The sequence below is a fragment of the Pelobates fuscus genome, chromosome 2, assembly GCF_036172605.1.
Source record: "Pelobates fuscus isolate aPelFus1 chromosome 2, aPelFus1.pri, whole genome shotgun sequence".
In the NCBI taxonomy this organism is placed as follows: Eukaryota; Metazoa; Chordata; class Amphibia; order Anura; family Pelobatidae; genus Pelobates; species Pelobates fuscus.
The window spans coordinates 422,465,310-422,485,169 of NC_086318.1; the positions used below are offsets into that span (position 1 = coordinate 422,465,310).

Genomic DNA, 19,860 nt, shown 5'->3' on the forward strand with positions numbered 1-19,860 from the left:
CATTACATTGATTGGTCATTTTTCATACCATTTTTGGTTTGTCTGATTTATTTTCCCAAATCTTTTTTCATTAATTACATTTGGAGGAGCCGAACAGCCATGTGGCCGAAATTTAGCCATCCTGAAATTTTTTATAATTTTTTTTTTACATTTTTGGACAAACTGGTTTGGATGTAATGATTTTTTTTTCACGATTCACAAGTCTACTTGGCTTTGTTTTCATAGACAAGATAGCCTACAATTTAGTGTTACTAACATACAAATACAATTTCTTTTAAACGCAATATCGATACCTAACCTTTTGTCACGTATTGGGTTGTGCCCAATAGACAAGTGGCACTGTCACTTTAACTCCTCCTTACAATGTTGAGGTTTAAATAGGCAAGTTAGAACAATCAACTCATCATTCAATAAATAAACCCGTCTGTTTTTCACGGAGAAGTTTAAAATCAACGATGACACAAAATACACTTTTTTTTTTTAACAGGGCTGAATAAGAAAGAAACCCTTAGTAAAGAGCTTGATCTTAAAGCACTTGTGAAGTATAAACACATGTAGAGAATGCCAGAGACAAGTTGAAACAATGTGACTAATTCCTTGTAGACACTTAAGAACTTTGTGTCAATCAACACCACTTCAAGTACTAGATAAGATGGAGGGAGCATCACATTATGGGAAAGTCTTTCCTCCAATCTGGGAAAATTTTTAAAATAGAACAGAGAAAGGATGGTGTTAAAAAATTAAAACATCATACATCAAGTAACAAAATACCAATTTGAAAGGACTGCACACTGACATCATATAAAATTTAAAAACAATCGCACTGTGGGTGCAAGTCTACTGTGTGTCCGTCAGGTAAACTACCATATGTTAATAGTTATCTGCACGTTTATTTCATGTATTTGTAAACATAAACATAAAAAAGCGCAAACAATGACAAACACAAACAATAAGCACTCTACAATGCTAAGGTCCAATTATAGTACAGTAAGTGTGGTGGCTGCCATTTTAGCACCATCCATGTTGGATAGAGGGATACTGCAATGGTGCAGTCTTCAAGAGAATACCATTTCACTACAATGCTTCCATTTTAAATGTGTCTTCTACAGCTTTAGTTATTTACCTTTATAGTTCTGGATAGGGGGTACTTAGAGTTAGGCAGGGTAGGGATAAAAATGTGTACTCACCCACCATCTTTGGCAAGCAATAATTCATCGCTGGTTAGTAGAAATTGTACAAGCTTGCTATAGACTCAAAGGCTCGATGTGGCAAGGAGCTTTTAGGCTTGTCTAGTAGTGTAAGTCATGAATTTGTGGGGTTTCTAAGGTACTTAGGGTTGAGTGATACATAAAGATCGATAAGAAAGGAATTATGTAAAGTTTCCATTAAGTACCAAAAGTTTTAGAGAGTTCCGTCATCCATGATGATGAGGACTGTAACTGTCATTAAATATAGCTAGGGCCACACAATGTCCATGAGACTTTAGGTGTACCCCACCACTCTAAGGATACAGGATTACAGAGAGTGGTACACTGCTGTGCCCTTTATGGATTATGTGTCATATTGTTCCTAATATGGCACTCTACATTTTAAAATCAATATTTTTAATTAAATAACCTTGATTCTTAGCTCAAAACCATTCATAGTATGACACATAATGTATAAGCTACCCACAGACGTATTACAGGTAAAGTCATTTTCTTAGGAGCAACAGTAATGTTATTCTATTATTAAACACTTAACTGAAATAATAACAAGGGTAAGCATTCGGAAAGTCAATTCCAACATCAGGACCAGAATCTTTTTTACATTTTCATTATTTTTCATTTTGTCGTTTAATGTGAGCCTCATATAAGCATTAAACGACTTTACTCTCACGAGTTTTGAATAAAAGACGTTTGTTCAAAACCTATGAATGCATTATTAACTATCTCATTTCTAAAATGTAAAATGACTTCTAGACAAAGCTACAAAGGTGTATTATCTTTAGCCCTGGGAGATCTGACTATGATTGATCAACTGGTTCACATTTGAGGATATCCTAAAAACCTGCCCTGTTGGAGATCCTGAGAAACCTTCCAAAATCCCCAACTGAGCTCCTCCCTCTCTCATCACCTTTTCTTACTTCTTCATGTTAGATGCCTCCTGTTCTGAACTCTTAAATGTCCTAATTGATTCCATCTGGATTTTTCTTCTGGTCTATTCACCTTAAGACCTCAAAGAAAATTGAACTCTTAAAATAAATGTATAATGTAAATCACGATAATGATCGTCACATTTTCAAGGTTTCACGCTGTATTGTCATCACATGTATTAGGTGGTGGTCCAATTTAGAGAGTAACTCTCGGCAATGGACATCGCCTGAAGAGATGGGCTAAAATTCCTCATTGAAAAACAATGAGTAGATCTAGTTCCTCTGTATTATGATTGATATCCTCTAGCATGTAAGCTCATTGAGCAGGGCCCTCAACCCCCTCTGTTCCTGTACGTCCAGTGGTCTGATCTTAATTATGTGTCTGTTAGTCCACCCATTGTACAGCGCTACGGAATTTGTTGGCGCTATATAAATAATAAAATAATAATAATAAAATAATAATAATAATAATATCTAGAATCACAGAAGGCAGATGTCTCATATTTAGTAATATTTCAATAAAGAATAGCTGTATGTGTTTCACAATATGCTGCTCTGGTCCACAATACAAAGTACTTGAATCTACTGTAACAAAATAGAACATGCTTATATTAGTTTTAGTTAAAGGTTAAAGTTTGCAATGGGTATTGCTCAATAACTTTGTCAGTAGATTTACTCACTGCCGAGTATTCATATTATAAAATACAGAACATTCATAGTTATTTTTTTTAATTTAATTTTATCCTGCACACTGTGGACCCTTCCTGTGAGCTTGCAATCTAGCAATTACTTAACCCCTTAAGGACCAAACTTCTGGAATAAAAGGGAATCATGACATGTCACACATGTCCTTTGTCCTTAAGGGGTTAAAGGGACACTATAGTCACCTGAACAACTTCAGCTTAATGAGGTTGTTTAGGTGAGTGCTACAGCTACCCGGAGCCTTTTTCTTGTAAGCACTGTATTTTCTGAGAAAATGCAGTGTTTACATTGGAAGCTTGGAACACCTCTTGTTGCAGTCAATCAGACGGCCACCAGAGGGACTTCCGAGTTCAGAGGCCCTAAAAAGGCCTCTCGTCCGATGCATTCTGGGTGAATGCATCAGACGGGCTATCAGCACACAAAGCACTGTGAACGCGCTTTGTGTGCTGACAGCCTGTCAGCACTGCTGTGGGCGTGGCTTCAGCTGACAGCTGAAGCCCGAACCCACAGGGATGCTGTCTGGCCAATAGTCTGGGACAGTAGGTCCCCCCCCTTATTTATCATTTTAGGGCCCCCACCCGCCGCTCAGGGGTGGGGGCCGGGGGGGGGGACAGTAGGTCCCCCCCCTTAATGATCATTTTAGGGCCCCCACCCGCCGCACAGGGGTGGGGGCCGGGGGGGGGACAGTAGGTCCCCCCCCTCACTGATCATTTTAGGGCCCCCACCCGCCGCTCAGGGGTGGGGGCCGGGGGGGGGCAGTAGGTCCCCCCCCCTCATTGATAATTTTAGGGCCCCCACCCACCGCACAGGGGTGGGGGCCGGGGGGGACAGTAGGTCCCCCCCTTATTGATAATTGTAGGGCCCCCACCCGCCGCTCAGGGGTGGGGGCCGGGGGGGGGACAGTAGGTCCCCCCCCTCATTGATAATTTTAGGGCCCCCACCCGCCGCACAGGGCGGGTGGGGGCCCTAAATTATATTGATAATTATTATTTATAATTTTAGAAAGCGAGCTGAGCTGTCAGTCAGACAGCTCAGCTCGCGAACGCGCATTCCGCGCACATGCGCGGTAAAGCGCTCAGGTTCTTCATAGGGCGGCATTCAATGCCGCTCTATGAAGAACGCGATTGGTGCAGCGCGAAGCCGTCCCATTGGGCCCCGCGATTTCGTCATTTTGACGAAAAAGGGGGCGCGGCCTAGCGGGGAGCTCGGCGCTGGAACGGAGGTAAGTTTTTAATATAAAAACACCGATTTTTTTTTTTTAATGAATGAAATTTCATATAAAAGCAAGAAGGAAGGCTGGGGGACCTGTCTTTCTTGCTTTTATATGGTGACTATAGAGTCCCTTTAACCCCTTAAGGACCAAACTTCTGGAATAAAAGGGAATCATGACGTGTCTCACACGTCATGTGTCCTTAAGGGGTTAAAGGACCACTATAGTTTCAGGAAAACAAACCCGTTTTCCTGACACTATATAATCCTTATGTCCCCCACCCTCATGGCCCCCCTCCCGCTGGGCTGAAGGGGTTAGGACCCCTTCAGCCACATACCTTAATCCAGCGCCGGGCTCCCTCGGTCCTGGTGACCTCTGGTCTGGGTGACTATAGTGGTCCTTTAATAGTTTTATTCATAGTCAGATAACTCATGAGCTTGCAATCTAAATGTAATAATGGTTATACAAGAAATTATACAATACAGAATGCTAATAATTGTCACTATACAATATCCAGTACTAGAAACTAGCATTATACAATACAGAGTGCTAGTAACTAGCGTTATACAATACAGAGTGCTAGTAACTAGCATTATACAATACAGAGTGCTAGTAACCAGCATTATACAATACAGAGTGCTAGTAACTAGCTTTATATAATACAGAGTGCTAGTAACTACCATTATACAATACAGCGTGCTAGTAACCAGCATTATACAATACAGAGTGCTAGTAGCTAGCTTTGTATAATACAGAGTGCTAGTAACTAGCATTATATAATACAGAGTGCTAGTAACTAGCATTATATAATACAGAGTGCTAGTAACTAGCGTTATATAATACAGCGTGCTAGTAACCAGCATTATACAATACAGAGTGCTAGTAACTAGCTTTGTATAATACAGAGTGCTAGTAACTAGCATTATACAATACAGCGTGCTAGTAACCAGCATTATACAATACAGAGTGCTAGTAACTAGCTTTATATAATACAGAGTGCTAGTAACCAGCATTATACAATACAGAGGGCTAGTAGCTAGCTTTGTATAATACAGAGTGCTAGTAACTAGCGTTATATCTCCCCTAGTCTTCAATCATTTAAGAAGGGCCTTAAATCCCATCTCTTCAGGAAAGCGTATGGCCTCCCAGAGTAATCTCTCCCTTACATACCTGTCTCTTGCTCTCCTATGGGATAGTGCTTTGCTCTCTCCTCCAGCTCTGCTTCACTCCTACTTGATATTTCCTATCCTAATGTTTCTAATACCCCACCTCCTATAGACTGTAAGCTCATTTGAGCAGGGTCCTCTTCAACCTATTATTCCTGTAAGTTTTCTTGTAATTGTCTTATTTATTGTTACATCCCCCCCCTCTCAAAATATTGTAAAGCGCTACGGAATCTGTTGGCGCTATATAAATGGCAATAATAATAATAATAATAATAATAATAATTATATAATACAGCGTGCTAGTAACCAGCATTATACAATACAGAGTGCTAGTAACTAGCTTTGTATAATACAGAGTGCTAGTAACTACCATTATACAATACAGCGTGCTAGTAACCAGCATTATACAATACAGAGTGTTAGTAACTAGCTTTGTATAATACAGAGTGCTAGTAACTAGCATTATATAATACAGAGTGCTAGTAATTAGCATTATACAATACAGAGTGCTAGTAACTAGCGTTATATAATACAGCATGCTAGTAACCAGCATTATACAATACAGAGTGTTAGTAACTAGCTTTGTATAATACAGAGTGCTAGTAACTAGCATTATACAATACAGCGTGCTAGTAACCAGCATTATACAATACAGAGTGTTAGTAACTAGCTTTGTATAATACAGAGTGCTAGTAACTAGCATTATATAATACAGAGTGCTAGTAATTAGCATTATACAATACAGAGTGTTAGTAACTAGCTTTGTATAATACAGAGTGCTAGTAACTAGCATTATATAATACAGAGTGCTAGTAATTAGCATTATACAATACAGAGTGCTAGTAACTAGCGTTATATAATACAGCATGCTAGTAACCAGCATTATACAATACAGAGTGTTAGTAACTAGCTTTGTATAATACAGAGTGCTAGTAACTAGCATTATACAATACAGCGTGCTAGTAACCAGCATTATACAATACAGAGTGTTAGTAACTAGCTTTGTATAATACAGAGTGCTAGTAACTAGCATTATATAATACAGAGTGCTAGTAATTAGCATTATACAATACAGAGTGCTAGTAACTAGCGTTATATAATACAGCGTGCTAGTAACCAGCATTATACAATACAGAGTGTTAGTAACTAGCTTTGTATAATACAGAGTGCTAGTAACTAGCATTATACAATACAGAGTGCTAGTAACTAGCGTTATATAATGCAGAGTGCATATAACTAGCTTTATATAATACAGAGTGCTAGTAACTAGCTTTATATAATACAGAGTGCTAGTAACTAGCGTTATATAATGCAGAGTGCATATAACTAGTGTTATATAATACAGAGTGCATATAACTAGCTTTATATAATACAGAGTGCATATAACTAGCTTTATATAATACAGAGTGCTAGTAACTAGCTTTATATAATACAGAGTGCTAGTAACTAGCTTTATATAATGCAGAGTGCATATAACTAGCGTTATATAATGTAGAGTGCATATAACTAGCTTTATATAATACAGAGTGCTAGTAACTAGCGTTATATAATGCAGAGTGCATATAACTAGCATTATATAATAAGGAGTGCATATAACTAGTGTTATGCAATACAGATATCCATTAACTAGTATTATACAATACAGAGTGCTAGTAACTAGCGTTATATAATGAAGAGTGCATATAACTAGCGTTATATAATACAGAGTGCTAGTAACTAGCGTTATATAATACAGAGTGCATAGAACTAGCGTTATATAATACAGCGTGCATATAACTAGCTTTATATAATACAGAGTGCATATAACTAGCTTTATATAATACAGAGTGCTAGTAACTAGCGTTATATAATACAGAGTGCTAGTAACTAGCTTTATATAATACAGAGTGCATATAACTAGCGTTATATAATACAGAGTGCATATAACTAGCTTTATATAATACAGAGTGCATATAACTAGCTTTATATAATACAGAGTGCTAGTAACTAGCTTTATATAATACAGAGTGCATATCACTAGCGTTATATAATACAGAGTGCATGTAACTAACTTTATATAATACAGAGTGCATATAACTAGCTTTTTATAATACAGAGTGCTAGTAACTAGCTTTATATAATACAGAGTGCTAGTAACTAGCGTTATATAATACAGAGTGCATATAACTAGCTCTATATAATACAGAGTGCTAGTAACTAGCTTTATATAATACAGAGTGCTAGTAACTAGCGTTATATAATAAAGAGTGCATATAACTAGCTTGATACAATACAGAGTGCATATAACTAGCTTTATATAATAAAGAGTGCTAGTAACTAGCATTATATAATAAAGAGTGCATATAACTAACGTTATATAATACAGAGTGCATATAACTAGCTTTATATAATACAGAGTGCTAGTAACTAGCGTTATATAATAAAGAGTGCATATAACTAACGTTATATAATACAGAGTGCATATAACTAACGTTATATAATACAGAGTGCATATAACTAGCTTTATATAATACAGAGTGCTAGTAACTAGCTTTATATAATACAGAGTGCTAGTAACTAGCGTTATGTAATAAAGAGTGCATATAACTAGCATTATATAATACAGAGTGCATATAACTAGCTTTATATAATACAGAGTGCTAGTAACTAGCATTATATAATGCAGAGTGCATATAACTAGCATTATATAATAGAGTGCATATAACTAGCTTTATATAATACAGAGTGCATATAATTAGCTTTATATAATACAGAGTGCATATAACTAGCGTTATATAATACAGAGTGCATATAACTAGCTTTATATAATACAGAGTGCATATAACTAGCTTTATATAATACAGAGTGCTAGTAACTAGCTTTATATAATACAGAGTGCATATCACTAGCGTTATATAATACAGAGTGCATGTAACTAACTTTATATAATACAGAGTGCATATAACTAGCTTTTTATAATACAGAGTGCTAGTAACTAGCTTTATATAATACAGAGTGCTAGTAACTAGCATTATATAATACAGAGTGCATATAACTAGCTCTATATAATACAGAGTGCTAGTAACTAGCTTTATATAATACAGAGTGCTAGTAACTAGCGTTATATAATAAAGAGTGCATATAACTAGCTTGATACAATACAGAGTGCATATAACTAGCTTTATATAATAAAGAGTGCTAGTAACTAGCATTATATAATAAAGAGTGCATATAACTAACGTTATATAATACAGAGTGCATATAACTAGCTTTATATAATACAGAGTGCTAGTAACTAGCGTTATATAATAAAGAGTGCATATAACTAACGTTATATAATACAGAGTGCATATAACTAACGTTATATAATACAGAGTGCATATAACTAGCTTTATATAATACAGAGTGCTAGTAACTAGCTTTATATAATACAGAGTGCTAGTAACTAGCGTTATGTAATAAAGAGTGCATATAACTAGCATTATATAATACAGAGTGCATATAACTAGCTTTATATAATACAGAGTGCTAGTAACTAGCATTATATAATGCAGAGTGCATATAACTAGCGTTATATAATACAGAGTGCATATAACTAGCTTTATATAATACAGAGTGCATATAATTGGCTTTATATAATACAGAGTGCTAGTAACTAGCGTTAAATAATAAAGAGTGCTAGTAACTAGCATTATATAATGCAGAATGCATATAACTAGCGTTATATAATACAGAGTGCTAGTAACTAGATTTATATAATACAGAGCGCTAGTAACTAGCGTTATATAATAAAGAGTGCATATAACTAGCTTTATTTAATACAGAGTGCTAGTAACTGGCATTATATAATGCAGAGTGCATATAACTAGCGTTATATAATACAGAGTGCTAGTAACTAGTGTTATATAATAAAGAGTGCATATAACTAGCGTTATATAATACAGAGTGCATATAACTAGCGTTATATAATACAGAGTGCATATAACTAGTGTTATATAATACAGAGTGCTAGTAACTAGCTTTATATAATACAGAGTGCTAGTAACTAGCATTATATAATGCAGAGTGCATATAACTAGCGTTATATAATACAGAGTGCTAGTAACTAGCTTTATATAATACAGAGTGTTAGTAACTAGCGTTATATAATACAGAGTGTTAGTAACTATCTTTATATAATACAGGGTGCATATAACTAGCTTTATATAATACAGAGTGCTAGTAACTAGCGTTATATAATACAGAGTGCTAGTAACTAGCTTTATATAATACAGAGTGCATATAACTAGCGTTATATAATATAGAGTGCATATAACTAGCGTTATGCAATACAGATATCCATTAACTAGTATTATACAATAGAGAGTGCTAGTAACTAGCGTTATATAATAAAGAGTGCATATAACTAGCTTTATATAATAAAGAGTGCTAGTAACTAGCATTATATAATAAAGAGTGCATATAACTAACGTTATATAATACAGAGTGCATATAACTAGCTTTATATAATACAGAGTGCTAGTAACTAGCGTTATATAATAAAGAGTGCATATAACTAACGTTATATAATACAGAGTGCATATAACTAACGTTATATAATACAGAGTGCATATAACTAGCTTTATATAATACAGAGTGCTAGTAACTAGCTTTATATAATACAGAGTGCTAGTAACTAGCGTTATGTAATAAAGAGTGCATATAACTAGCATTATATAATACAGAGTGCATATAACTAGCTTTATATAATACAGAGTGCTAGTAACTAGCATTATATAATGCAGAGTGCATATAACTAGCGTTATATAATACAGAGTGCATATAACTAGCTTTATATAATACAGAGTGCATATAATTAGCTTTATATAATACAGAGTGCTAGTAACTAGCGTTAAATAATAAAGAGTGCTAGTAACTAGCATTATATAATGCAGAATGCATATAACTAGCGTTATATAATACAGAGTGCTAGTAACTAGATTTATATAATACAGAGCGCTAGTAACTAGCGTTATATAATAAAGAGTGCATATAACTAGCTTTATTTAATACAGAGTGCTAGTAACTGGCATTATATAATGCAGAGTGCATATAACTAGCGTTATATAATACAGAGTGCTAGTAACTAGTGTTATATAATAAAGAGTGCATATAACTAGCGTTATATAATACAGAGTGCATATAACTAGCGTTATATAATACAGAGTGCATATAACTAGTGTTATATAATACAGAGTGCTAGTAACTAGCTTTATATAATACAGAGTGCTAGTAACTAGCATTATATAATGCAGAGTGCATATAACTAGCGTTATATAATACAGAGTGCTAGTAACTAGCTTTATATAATACAGAGTGTTAGTAACTAGCGTTATATAATACAGAGTGTTAGTAACTATCTTTATATAATACAGGGTGCATATAACTAGCTTTATATAATACAGAGTGCTAGTAACTAGCGTTATATAATACAGAGTGCTAGTAACTAGCTTTATATAATACAGAGTGCATATAACTAGCGTTATATAATATAGAGTGCATATAACTAGCGTTATGCAATACAGATATCCATTAACTAGTATTATACAATAGAGAGTGCTAGTAATTAGCGTTATATAATAGAGAGTGCGAGCAACTAGCGTTATAAAATAGAGTGCTCCACATTTTTCACCACAAATAAAAAAGCTGAACCACAGCTATTAAACATTCCAGTTAATCAGTTTCTCCATTATTTTTGTTGTTGTCTTTCTTTCCTGTTTGATGGGCAGTCTTTGCATGGTGCTATGCAGGCAGACACTCACAGGTGTATTCACACTAATTAAGTGGAAATACCCTGTGTGGCCATGGTTGTTAGTTTAGCTTTGAGATTAAATTAGAACAAACAAACAAAAAAAAAAGTCAGTAATCAGAGATGCAGTACTTGCTGGCATTTCTCAGTGGGAGGTCTGCTGCTTGGGTTCTTATGCTTATAGATCTGTCTTGTTCTGTAATTTTCTGCTTTTTTCTAATTAATTTTGAAAACCTCATATCAGTGACTTTGTTGATGAGGCATGGAAGTGTGTGTGTGTGTGGGGGGGGGGGGGGCATGCAGCTGATAAAGGTACAGCTGTATTTAAAGCGACAGAGATGAAGTTGTCTAGTCATCTGTGTAAGTGCAATATATCATTTCGAGAACTCTTTCTAGTAAAACATTTTAGAGAAGCATTCTAAAATGACCACTTGAATACGATTTGATGTCCTTATTAAACTTCTAGTGTAGACTGCCTATGGGCACCCGAAATAGGGATAATCGTCTTGTCATAGTATTGCAATGTTCTCAGTGAAGGATTAAGATCCCACAGAGCTCTAGACCGTGTACCATTTCCCCCCCTTCTTTTTTCACATTTCTAAACGGGGCCAAGCAAATTCATGGTTGCAGAGCGCCTAACCAGCGAATGGGCCCTAGGCGGTTGCCTAAGGTCACTTTATACCTAATCCTTCTCTGGGTGTACTTACATACTTCTTGTTATGATGGTTTAAGAAGGAGCAGAGGTGTGTGCCTTGGCAGACACAAAACACCATAATGTGTCCCTCAAGCTATTCTCAAAGCGAGGTGAACCAGAGTGCTGGTGTCCAATACAAAAGAGTATGATGCACATAAACACCACGATGTATGTTAGGCAGTGAGAGGAAGGTGTGAGAAAAATGTTCCCTCTCAAACCCTGAAATAAGTGTTAGAACAAACAGAGTGGTGTAGCGCTTAGTGGACAACTCGAAAATATTTATAGGTAGGCTGAAAAACCCTAGATTATGAGGTTCCCTCAAAACCTTCAAAAGGAAGAATGAATATAGATGGATAATAATTAGGTTGCGCCTGTATAGGCGCAACCTAATTATTATCCACCTGAAATAAGTGTGTAACTACTACTTAACTCTCCTAGAATATTAATAAGTGACTCTAATTTTGGAATACGGTTTCGGGGATGCCTTGCAGTGTTCTCCATTGTTTTAAATTAGATTGCACAATTATAGTCAGATGCATAATTCTGGGAGTGGATACTGCTAAATTAATTATCTAATGCAATATTACTAATGTAATACATGGGGCATATAGAATGTATCCATTGCTGATATTGGTCATGACAGTCCCAACTTTACCTAACTCCTTTTTCCAATGGAAACTCAATGATTTATTACTAAATGACACAGACATCATCACAAAAATCCAAGAAGCAGCATCTAATTATTTCACAGAGAACTCCCAACCAGACACCGCTCCTGCTCTTGTATGGGCAGCTCACAAAGCGGTACTGAGGGGAGAGCTGATTACTTTAGCATCTTCCCTAAAACATAAGAGGGAATAACATATTAATCAACTGTCCAGAGAACTAAAAGACACCACCACTCTGAACAGTCCCTAGATGATTACAAACTACTACTGGCAAAAAGGTTAGAACTATCAACGATACTACAACTCCATGCCAAACGTAAAATATCACTAACAAACCACTCATATTACACAAAAGGGGGGAAAGCAGTAAAACTCCTCGAGAACGCCCTCAAACAAAACAAACAAACCACCTTCATCTCAGAAATCAAACAGGAAAACGGAACAGTTACCCGTCACATGCCTGACATCTTAAAAGCCTTCCATAAATTCTACACAGACCTCTATAACACAGGCCCAACCTTCAACTGAGGAGATATTGCATTTCCTTAGACCCAGGATTAAAAACACTCTCCCACTAAACAAAATTAGATTTCTCGAGGAACCAATTACGATAGATGAATTCAGAAACACAGTAAAAACACTACCATTAGGCAAGAGTCCTGGTCCAGATGGCTACACGGCTAAATACTACAAAACCCTATCTACAACCCTTGCACAGCCATTTATAGATGCATTCAACACAAGAAATCTCTCCTCCTCCATACCCAACCCTGCACTCGAGGCCACGATCACCCTAATCCCCAAACCAGGTAAAGATGCCTCGATGTGCGGGAATTACAGGCCTATCTCGCTCATAAACATCGATTTAAAAATTCTTACAAAAATTATGGCAAATAGACTAAAACCATTCTTGCCAAACCTAATTCACCTACACCAATCGGGATTCGTCCCGGGGAGGGAAGCGAAACACAATACGACTAAAATAATAAATCTAATTCATTGGGCCCAAAAACACAAAATACACAGTACTCTACTAGCAATAGACGCCGAAAAGGCATTTGATAGGGTCAACTGGTACTTAATCACACAAATGATACGAAGCTTGGGCTTTGGGCCGAAATGGCAAGAATGGTTGGCAACCATCTACTCGCATGCCACGGACGACTACGTGTCAATGGCCAACTCTCCCACACGGTAACTATAGCTAACGGAACGAGACAGGACTGCCCCTTGTCCCCGCTCCTTTTTATCCTGATCTTAGAGCCCTTTCTGCAGGGTATCAGAGACAATAAACTAATACAAGGCCTAACCATCAGAGGACTAGAATACAAGGTCACGGCTTTCACTGATGACCTACTATTTACCATCTCCAATCCACTGTCCACAATGACACACATCCTCTCAGAGATGGAACAATATAGTAAGATCTCCAATTTCCAAGCTAATTTAACCAAATGCGAGTTACTCCCCATCTATACCACTAACCATCTCAACGCGAAGATGAGGGGAAAATTTCACTTCTCCTGGGCTTCTCATTCTCTAAAATATCTAGGGATTCAAATTCCACCCAATCTAAAACATCTCTATGAGATAAACTTCCTTCCTTTAACAAGTAAGATCTCTAAAGATCTGCAGGCCTGGAATAGACCCAACTTTGGCTGGCTTTGTAGTACCAATATAATAAAAATTAATATTCTCCCCCGCATACTATACCTTTTGCAAACACTCCCCATCACTATCCCTAAAAAGTTCTTCTCCTCAATTAAATCGATCATAACAGATTTTATTTGGTCCAACACGCGTCCCAGAATAGCTCACAAAACGCTAAGTCAAACTAGAGAAAAAGGGGGATTAAATCTACCAGACATAGAAATGTACCAAAAAGCAATCCATCTCACTAGAATATACGAATGGAGGCACACGACCTCGAGCCAACACTGGGTACTATTAGAAAACTCATTTACAGAGATCCCATTAGAAGTACGCCCATGGTTATCGCCGACCCAACCGCAAAATTACCAACAACAAGATGCACACCCCACAATAAAACCTGCACTACACATCTGGTACAATCTAGTAAAAACAACAGAGATTTCTACATACCCCTCCCCTCAATACCCCATCACACACAATCCCAGTTTCCAAATAGGACTCTCTGCGAATGCTTACCTTAGATACCATAGTGGCAAAACACTGCACTTGAGCGACATAATCGAAAACAACAAAATAAAAACCCTTTCACAAATCATACCTGACACGACACCTACGGGGAACAAAATACTTCACTACAACCAGCTGACACACTTCATCAAAAACCAGGATCCATTGACTAAAGGTATGAGAGACCTATCTAAATTCGAACAACTCTGCTGCACTCACCCCTCCACTAAAAAAAGACTCTCCACAATGTACAGACTCATCAGGGAGATACAGGACCCGAACCTCCCAGAATGGACAGTAAAATGGGCAGACGAACTGCATTTAGAATGCTCTCCCCAAGACTGGAAAACTATATTTCAAGTCGCCCATAAGGCAACTACCTCTACCAGCGCACAGGAAAGTAACTTTAAACGAATCTCACGCTGGCACTACACACCCGAAAAAATACATAAGATACACAATACTCACACGGATGAATGTTGGAGATGCCAAAAAAAAGCAGCGCACCACTCACATATTTGGTGGCAATGCCCCGAGACCAAATTTTGGAAGAGAATACACACCCTCACCCAAACGATTATTGGTAGTAAAATCCCGCTGCTCCCCCAACACTACATCTTTCTCCTACCACCCCCAGGCCTAAGGAAAGAGCAACAAAGTCTATTCACCTTTCTGACTATGGCGGCTTCACAGCTGATCCCCAAATACTGGAAGCAAACACGAATCCCCACGGTCAGAGAATGGATAGGGAGGGTGGAGAATACCAGACAAATGGAAGAAATACCCTACGCAAAATCAAAAAACTTCCAAACATGCTCCAAGATTTGGAAATCATGGTCTCTGTTCCTCCGTTCCCAAGCTCCAAAACCCTGAGACATTAACACACACATTCTCAGACCACTCCCATACCCATCACAGCACACTACTTGCACTACATGCACACAAAAATACCCATCCACACCAGAATTGAAACTGAAGGCCACTTGCTCACATCGACTAACAACGAGTCCACACACTAGATATCACATGAAACACAACCTAGACAAGTAATAAGATAGACTACGCCATGATATGTCATTAGAATTTTTTGCCATTGATGTTAACAATTGTCTACTTACTCTAACTGGATAACTAATGTCATAACCTCTTTATGTTACTTTGTTAAACATTTACAAGCTTGCTCACCCATTCTGGGTAGGCTTTCAAGCCTATGACGCATATTATTGCTTGTTACTTGACGTATATTGGTGCTTTAATACCCGATGTACTCTGTTGCTTTGTTATCTGCATTTTAAAACAAAATTTAAATTTAAAAATAAAAAAAAGGAAAAAAAAAGAATGTATCCAATGGGGCCATAATGGAACCCTGGAGAGCCAAAGGTGAGACATTGTTGCCATGGAGGATTGCCACTGTTACTTTGAAATGTATTGGTGCTTTAAATTTAAATTTAAAATTAGACAGACCTGAAAATTGGCCAATCAGTATACTGCAAAATATATACACATTATAATAGTATGTATGTATTTTTCAGTACACTGATAGTATTGCAAAGGAGTATTTACCTGCCATTAAGCGAGGAAACCTAACAGAGGGGAGCAGTAAAAAAAATCCATGCCGGGGGTGCTCAAAAGGTAGATCCTTAGATGTTATAGTACTACAACTCCCATGATGCTTTGCATGCCTCTAGAATGCTTTAAAAGTGAAAAAATATCACGGAAGCTGTAGTTTTAAAACATCTGTGGATCTATTTTTTGAGTAACCCTGATCTAAACTACATATTTATTAAATACATAATATATAAATATGTAAATATATTTTATTTCCCTATTTTGTTTGCTTTTCACTCTAACTATAATAATATCAACATTTAGTATTTGTTTTTTGGGTGCCACAAGCGAAATCCAGAATAATGAATGTAAACCAACATGCTTGGTCATTGGTGTTTCGGTTGGCTCATAATTCAGGTACATTTCGTCTCAAAGCTCTGGAATACAATGAATTGCATTTCAGATCTAAACAAATCTTCAAGTCTATTATATGTTCCTAAACAGCAGACTCAAAATGTGTCCAGAAAGACTCATTGCACTGACTTTATAGTTCATTGAATTACATCAGATTTATGGTCTCTTACTTGAATCAATAAATCCAAACCCAGGTAAGCAGGGATGCCTCGACTCATTGGAAATTACACACCAAAACAGTGATCAAAATATGACCTGTCTTTCAACATATAAAGTGTCATGTGTGACACAAACTGTCCTTATTCCCCAATGATTTGACTAATTTATCTCTCTCCAAGGCCATTCCCAGAGTGCTAGCCATTTATCTATACCAATGATTGACAACCTTTCGTAGGCCATGGCATACTTCAAGGAGAGAAACAAGGCACATGTTTATGGTCATTTGTGGCTGATAAACGTCACATTTACTTGCAACCTTACTTGAAGGATATGCAGCATGTGTTGGGCATGGTTCTAGCTAAACTGACTTAGCCCTTCCAATCAATTTCCAGATTGGAATAACAATTTTCACATGAAAACTTCTTAAAAATATATAGTAAATGTTTTTGTAACCTATAACAACCCTGAATTCAATGTTTTTCCATGTTGAGGTGCCACGTGGAGCACTGAACTCCTGAACTACACATAAATATAAAAATAATATATTTCCACAGTACGGCGTTCTGTAATATTGAATAACGTGTGTCAGATGCTCAGTATAATATTATTTATATACATACTTTCAAACAGTTATCACATATAAAATCCATTGCTACTTTTACCTCCGTTTAATATTTAGAATGGTCATGTTTCAGATCTTTTTAGGAAGTGTGGACAGTAGGATGAGACCCCAAAGTTACATCATGCCAAAAATCACCTCAAGCTGAATTATATTAGCATTATTAACCCCGAAATGTTACTGTGTCAGGAAAATCCCCCTGGAAGCTCAGTATTTTGCATGCACATTTCACAGGATGCGTAATCTGATTTTGCTGAAACTTGGCAGGCGACTCTTATTAGACCAGTGCCAAGTGCAGACAGGGCTATTAATATCAAGAGTTATGATGAAATGGGCGTTAACTATAGTCACAATAGCGGAGCTTTGTTCCTTCCACAGAAACTGTTCGTAGAGCGTCCATTTGGTAAAATGTGGCCTTCGCTGTGTTAATAGCAGTAAATAGTCATTTTCAACATTCCATTTTATAATGTTCATTATTCTAGAACACCTTTGATCAAATTTAGAATTGGAAAAGGAAAATAACGATGTCATAGTGAAGCATTCAGTAAACATATAATGAAAGCAGGGGGCAATGACACTCATATGAATTCTAGGATAAAACAAAGGAAATTATACCCATGAAAGGAAGAAATAGAAAAAGCATCGAAAAAAATCTGAAAGTCTGATAAATACGTCTCTTTTGTGGCTGTGATGTTTTTCACTCCTGTCTTCTTATCCTAAAAAAATCTTACCGCAACCTGTCTTCATCGTGCTTAGAACACTTCTAGATTTTACCTGAATCTGTGTTGGCATATGACCTACCAGTGTTCGTTTCTGTATAGTATAATTCACTGAAGTAGGTTATTTATAGCCTAATTTTCTTTCCAAGATGGATATGGACAGGTAGTCTGGTAGAGAGGAAGTCCAGAGATCTCACCACTTTTTACCGAGCGGTCCTCCTGGCGAGAGACCATATCCATTGTGGAGTCCTGCACAATCACTCTCCCTTTCAGGAAAAGTCCAAGTCTCCTGGATGCATAAGGTATACTGTTATATTTGTTCTCCTAGGTTAAAAGACTCTGCAAGTATCTCAGTGGCCTCCAGAAATTTACATGAACTGTTTAACAAAGCTTAGGGCTCCCAGATTTATTCTAATACTCTTCATATCATATGACCTTATATTTATTTTCATCTCGCTACCTTAATGAGTCCAAGGAGATACCTTCACCCTTCTTTTTAATCTCCTTCTCTGTAATAGAGCATATTGTTTCTTACATTTATGTAGAATTCTCTCTTTCTTTGTTTAGTAGACAGTTAACATTTCCGCTTTCTCTCCAGGTTTCCTGAGGGTGGTCTGGATTCTTTGTCTTTTGTAATATCTCTGTGTTATTACTTTCCTTATCTAGCAAAGCTGCAGTTAGATATAGTTTTGATGTTTCAAACTGTAATTGACCAGTAAAGTAATCTATCCAGTCAACAATTCAGATGTATTTATTTCAAACTTCAATTCTGGTAAACAAGCCTCCCATGCCCCCATTCTCTGATACTAAGCTATAGAAATTGTGCTGAAAAAAAGCAAACAATGTTAACAATACGTTTAATTGCAAACTGGCTGTCTTAGTTTGCCAAATTACTTTAACCTCACTGGTTCATTGTGAACATCAAACAAATGCATTAAAAGTACTTGTTATAATACTGATTCTCAAACACCTTTACATGTTATCACAAAGCACGTGTAACCCGTTCTAGCAATAATCATCTATTTAGTGAAGATTTATTGGTTGCATCTATTCAAAAAATGAAATTATACCATGCTACAGGAACTATGGGTAATATCGTGACCACTACGCTTATATTTTTATGTAATTTGTATTTTCAACTCATTTATTATTTTTTTTTTTATTGATCCATATCCAACTGGTCCCATGATTGTGGAAGCCAATTGCACTGGTTATGCCAATTACTAACCATTACATTACAACATATGATAGGATGGAATGCGAGCAGAGGCATTTTACTAGGATTATATGGAATTTGAAGGTATAGTGTTCTTTTGGAATCTGCACACTATCTGCAATATCTGGGGAGACAGCTGGAGTTGTCTCCCCATTTATGGCAGCTCCCTCTTGGTTCTGTTATTGCTCTTATTTTTTTTTTTTTTTTAACCTCAACAATTCATTTTGACTAATTGTCTATCAGAATCATTGTACTTGTCCTGAGATGATTGACCTTCTACCTAAACATTCTATATATTTGATAGTATGGCTAGAATGTGGACCTTTTTAAATAGCTCACTTTCAATATTGTAGCAGCTTGTTGTATTCTTTTTAACTCATACCCAATTGTAACCAGTATATTTAGTTGTAGCAGGGGCCTCGGTTTTAAATAGATATTGTATTCTTAAGATACTTATTTTGCCAAGCATTGAACAAGTTGGTTGCATAGTCTGCCCAACTCAACCTTTAGTTAGTAACCGCCACTGCGCTAAATTTATTATCTGTTATTAGCTGTTAACTATGTATTGTTCTTATGTCAAGTGATGTTATTGCAAGCTTTGGTATTCTATAAAAATGTATGAAGAACAAGTTATATTTTGGTTTGAGAGATGTGTGGGCAATAAAATGCTGACTTAAAGTCCAA

The 19,860-nt window shown here is 36.7% G+C and overlaps 1 protein-coding gene across 2 annotated transcripts in view; it reads left to right on the forward strand.

Moving 5' to 3' along the window:
* The window catches only part of MACROD2 (mono-ADP ribosylhydrolase 2), a 1,922,332-nt gene that overhangs the window by 868,740 nt on the left and 1,033,732 nt on the right, over window positions 1–19,860 (forward strand). The window lies entirely within an intron of this gene.